The following is a 5,877-nucleotide window of genomic DNA, read 5'->3' as shown; positions in this document are numbered from 1 at the left end:
TCGTGAAGAAAAAAGTACAAACTTTACAAATTAACCGATGAAACATATACACAGACCTCATCCTGTACGTAAATATACAGGATGTCCCTAAAATTTTGACAAAGCACTTGTGTGCAGGTGGAGCGGACTAACCTGAATCGAAAAGTCCTGTACCATTTTGCAATTTTCATAACAGTTAACGAATTATTAATTATTAAAGATCGCTAAATAAGCACGTATCCGCCCAGCCTACCGCCGAATGCAAGCGCGCGGCGAGATACGACCGTTTAGCGATCATGGTCACTAGACGCGGAGAGTTATAGCGTTTTCGATTATACAGGATTTGAACGACCCAAGATTGGTTAATGACGTCATTGCAACCTCTCCACCAATGAAAGACTTGCATTTATAGTAAAATAGTGATTGATCAACCCTAGATCGTTCAAACCCCGTTTATTCGAAAACGCTATTATTTACTACAAGCGGCTATGACTACGCACGAGCGGCGAGTGGCGGTCGTATCTCGCCGTACGCTTGCATTCGACGGTAGGCTGGGCGGATACGCGCTTACTCGACAATCTTTAGTAATTAATAACTCGTTAACTGTTGCGAAAATCGCAAAATGGTACAGGACTTTTCGACTCAGTTTAGTCCGCTCTACCTACACACGAGCGTTTTGTCAAAATTTTAAGAACACTCTGTATATGTTACGTAAATCAAGAATTGTCTATAGTAATACTCCAGACTTCCAATTTTGAAGTTTTATTGATTATAGAACCATTATTGACGAATACTGATTTGTGAATCTATTCTCGATAAAATCTGTCCCTGGCTTTAGTTCGTAGTCCATCTGTTGTGTGTTGTGTATGAGTGCGATAACTTATAACCGGATATTCTTTCACTCGATAACATGCGAAATGACATATATCATTGCGAAATGACAATGTTGTTTCTCGCTTTCGTAATAATGGTAAAAAATAATAAAAAGTGTATTTATTCTACATTAATTTATGAATTTAATAATTTTCAATATTTGTTATATATTTTTTCATACTGTTATTAAAATATAAAATACGTGTCTAGATTTCCTAATCGTATTGCATTACTTGCTTTACGTATTTTGTATATGAAAAGCGATTTCTATTATTTGTTTTATTTAGTTTTGTAATAGTTTCATATTAGTATATTTCGATATATGCAAAGAAGCTGAGTTATATCGAGACCTTTTATATCACTAATGCTCTATTGCATTATGTAGTTCTTAATCTTAATTTTGCTAAAATATAGAAAACAAATGCTTAGCAAACTTAATTAAACAATATTAATATTATCCAAAAAAGAATATTTAACGTTTTTAATATTTATTGATAATTACAAATCGAGCGTACAGGATGTTTCATAAAGACCGTAACAACGCTTAAGGATAAATTTTTGAGATTATTTTAAGAAAAAAATCTTAATACCAAAATACTCGGGCTATAATAGTTTTTGAATTAAAAGCATTTAGAGTTAGCAAATAAGGTAGCCTAAAATTGGTGCGTTTAAGTGTGGTATAACAAACAGTGGTAAAGGAAATCTGACTGTCGCCCCTCTTATCAGTATCGATATCGAGATTACATATGCAAAGAGAATGAGTTTGCTTTTACTAATATTTGCATAAATACACATCTATGCAGATACAATTTTATTAAAAATATTATAAAAGAAAAAACATTACATGATACGTAAAACTGTCAAATGACATTTCTTTGCATCAAATTTGCTGCTAGTTTCATATCTTACAGATATTTGTACAATAAGGTTACTATTATTGAACAATTGAAATAATCTATTTAAATAAACATGGATTACATTATTCTACACAAATGAAGAATATTGCGACATGTTACTCGTTTATGGTAAAAGTAATCAAAACGCACACCAAGCTGTGCGAAGATATGTAGAGCGATATCCAAATCGCAAAATATCAAATCCAAGCGTCTTTCTTCGTTTCATAAATAAAAATCGGACTTCAGGATCTGTAATACCAATAAGAAAAAGTTTCGGTCATTATTTCTATATCCATAACGTAGAAAAGAAGAAGTGCTACGTAATATAGAAAAAAATTCTTCAGCGAGCATTTATAAAATTAGTCGTCAACTCGGAATGTCAAGAACAGCAATTCACAAAATATTAAGAGGATGCTGGAGTTACCGACTGACCACGATTTTTTCAAAAACGTAGATCTTTTTATTGTCTGCAAAGAATGAAAAATCCTTTTCTACAATTAACATACACGCAATAATAAAGTGCGGAAGCTTAGACTTGAAGGAAAGAAAGAAAGAAATTTAAAAAAAGGATTTTTCTTTACCTTCAGAACTGTCAATTTGTGACAATATTCTCTTTATGCATGAATTATGTAACTTGTGTGTATAATTCCGCACTCTAGATTATACGGAAAAACAACATGGAATCTTCAAAATTGAGTTTAGAAGCTTAGTTTATTATATTAGAATCTGGTGCGTAAAAATTTTTGTATATGTGTGCGTGTGCGTATGACATAATTGAGTAAAATAGAACGGTACATTAGTTCCCGGATTATGATCTAGAGACGCTATATAGTTTTCAGTGCTATCTGTCATACATCAGAATTTTTTAGGTTAGTGTGCGTGTGTTAGTGTGTGTATTATGTGCTAAGAAACTTGTCTGAAGAAGATAGGTTGAAGGCATTCTAAAGGATAAAAAAAGTATATGTATTATATTTGTATTATATTTGTATTATATTGTATTATATTAATTTTGCAACATTTTTACAACATTTTTATTATTTAATTACATACATTTATATTCTAATTTTTGTAAAATACTTTTATTCATGTGCTTCATGTGTATATGTATATTATGTATATTATATGCTCCACATTATGTATATTCACATTAAAGTATCTATGTAAAAAATTAGTATCATTTTGTATATTGTATATATTTATATAATAAATGGATACGTCATATAATTTATTTATAAAGCATGAAATATAAAGGTATTTTTAGTTTCTTGTATGTATCATTTGTAAAAAAATCTTGATAAAAGAAACAACATTAATTTTGTAAATTGCAATAATTTGTTTCAATATATACTTCTTTTAAATACTTACAGTTAGTCTTATTTTATGCGTTTACCTTGATATCTAAAATACACATCAAAATATAAAATGTATTTCTAGTACAGTAGAAAAGAAACATTGCCCACACGGAACATGACATCCAATGGACGTCCATATAATCTCCATAACTCCATATTACATTTATCTCTACGATGGATATCTAGATAAATTTCTATTAGAAATCCATATTATCTCTATGATAAATGACGTCTATAATAAATCCATCATAGATATCTATTAGACATCTGTTATCGATGTTTGATAGAAGTATCAGTATCCATAGTAACGAATATTGTTAGGGCATCGTCGATGTTAAATCGTGTTGCTATGCGCTTCTTTCTTTTCTGAACTGTGAACTGTGGTGGACGGTGGATTATTATAAAATATATTTTTTGTATTTGGTACATTATAGTACATTATAGTACACACATAAAAATGAGTAAATAATATAAATTCAACAATTTATAAAAATAATAGTTTAGTTTCTTAATTTTTATGGACAAAGCATCCATAATGAATCTATACAACCTCTAATTAATATCTATTAGTTATCCATCAAAGCTCTATGAAATATCTATGGAACATCTATGATTGCTTCATATGATATCTATGAATATATCTAATGGATGTCGAATGGAGATATGTAATGCGGAATTGTGGATGTCTAGTAAACATCTATAGGAGGTTACATGGACGTCTAATAGAGGTTTCGAATCTCCATGATGAACATCTAGTGGACATCCATTAGAGGTTTTTCTTCCGTGTGGGTGTAGTCTTACACCAGAGAGGAATGGGAAAATATCATGTATATGTAATAACAAATAAATCACTTTTCCACTGACATTATACACAACTTTGCAGAAATAAATTTATTCTGTGAATTTTGAATGTGTAGTGCAGTTTAAAACACACAGTCGAAATATGTCTATATTTTTGAAAAAATAATTCTGATTTTTCATGAATCACAGTGGTTTTATAAAATGTGCAATTTTAACAGTTTTTATTGGACTGTACTTTAGACAATATTATATTTTGCCATTTCTCTCTGTTACAAGATAACAATGTTTCTTTTCTACTGTAACAGAAATACATTTTTAAATTTGATATGTTTTAAATGCCAAGTTAAGCACATAAAATAAGGCTAATTTTAAGTATTTAAAAGAAACATATATTGAAACAGATTATTGCAAGTCGCAAAATTAATGTTGTTTCTTTTATCAAAATTTTTTTACAAATGGTAGACACAAGAAATTAAAAATATCTTTAAATTTCATACTTTAGAAACAAAAAATGTGGCATATATTATATACATTTACTGTAAAAACAGTATACAAAATGGTATTAATTTTTTACATAGATATTTTGATATGAATATAGATAATAGAGAGCACACAATATACATAATACATATATACATAAAGCACATGACGTAATAAAAGTATCTTACAATAAAGAATAAGACAAGCCAGAGGCAGTTTTCTCGTGGGCTGGCAATTTAGAATTATAAAAGCCAGAGGCGGTCTATCGTAGGCTGGTGATGTAGAAATAGAAAAACCAGAAGCGGTCTAGCATGTGCTGACAATTTTTAATAAATATAATCAGAAGCGATCTAACGTCAGCTGACAATTTAAAAAAAAGAGAGCCAAAGACGATTTATCCGTGATCTGGCAAATTGTAAAAAATATTATCAGAGGCGATCTATCGTGAGTTGGCAGATATTAAGAAATACGTATTTCTTTTAGTTAGTAATCTACTACACGTGTGATCTGTTTATGTGTTATCGGATAATTTATAAAGTTCAAACCTTTTTCTTCTCGATTGAAATTCTATCGTATGGCTGTATGATGTACACGTACCGGCACGTATGGTGTCCCTCGCCGGCAACGGTATACGTGTGTAAAACAACCGAAGGCGTCACACGCATTCACGCAAACGCGTATTTGACGTGTCGCTTGAAGCGAGGAGCACAGCGAGCAGCAAGGGGACAAGTAGTGGGGGATATTTTCATCTTGCATCCTTAGCGCAAATCGGACGATCGAGAGAGAAAGCATTACAAGACGTAATGTCAAGTTAGTGGTGTCCCTATAGCTGTCTTCCTCATGCGACCGTCTAATGAAGGAAGTGCGAGCGAGACAGTTAGAGCAGCTCGGTGTCCCTATCGATGTCTCGTTCGCTTTAACACCTATGTGTCGTACTTTTCTTTCTTTCCTTTAAGAAACGTAGCTGAGCCGCGTGCACCGACCGCCGGCATTCATTCTATTAATTATTATATCATATAAAGAGGCTTAATTTAATGAAGAATAGAAATTTGTATTGAAATGTTTAATTATACAAATATAAGAATTGTTTGCTTCCGTAACAAAAATACACGCTCGTCCTGATTAATTATTGGTTCATTTATGATTGCGTAATTAATAACTTCTTTATTATAAGCAAAATTAGTAATAATGGAACAAGATAAGTCGCTAGAACATACTATCTCCAATAAATGTTCAAATATAAGATTTATTCGAAAATATATATATCATAGAAAAATTGCTTGGTTGCGCGGCAGATATTCTAGACATCCAGTCAGTACAGTTTGTTTCAAGTGGAGGTCTCTTTCCGAGATATGATCACTTCTACTTTTTGAAAGCCGAACCATGGCTTTTTTTAAGTTAATTCCTTTCATCGTTCTGCGTAGAAAAATAATTAAGTTAGAAGTGAATTCTTTACGAGGTATTTTGCATCTTACCCTAATATTTTTAGCTTTAAA

The 5,877-nt window shown here is 31.3% G+C and overlaps 1 long non-coding RNA gene across 1 annotated transcript; it reads right to left on the bottom strand.

Annotated features, from left to right (window-relative positions):
• Positions 1–1,323: 1,323 nt before the first annotated feature.
• Positions 1,324–5,185, bottom strand: LOC137000810 (uncharacterized). Its single transcript, XR_010890986.1, has 2 exons — positions 4,927–5,185; positions 1,324–1,997 (listed from the first exon to the last, which is right to left on the bottom strand). It is a non-coding gene; the product is annotated as an uncharacterized lncRNA (long non-coding RNA).
• Positions 5,186–5,877: the final 692 nt, after the last annotated feature.

This window comes from Linepithema humile, chromosome 6, assembly GCF_040581485.1.
Source record: "Linepithema humile isolate Giens D197 chromosome 6, Lhum_UNIL_v1.0, whole genome shotgun sequence".
Classification (NCBI taxonomy): Eukaryota; Metazoa; Arthropoda; class Insecta; order Hymenoptera; family Formicidae; genus Linepithema; species Linepithema humile.
Note: the sequence above shows the minus strand (reverse complement) of the source record. Positions and strands in the feature narration are given on the sequence as shown.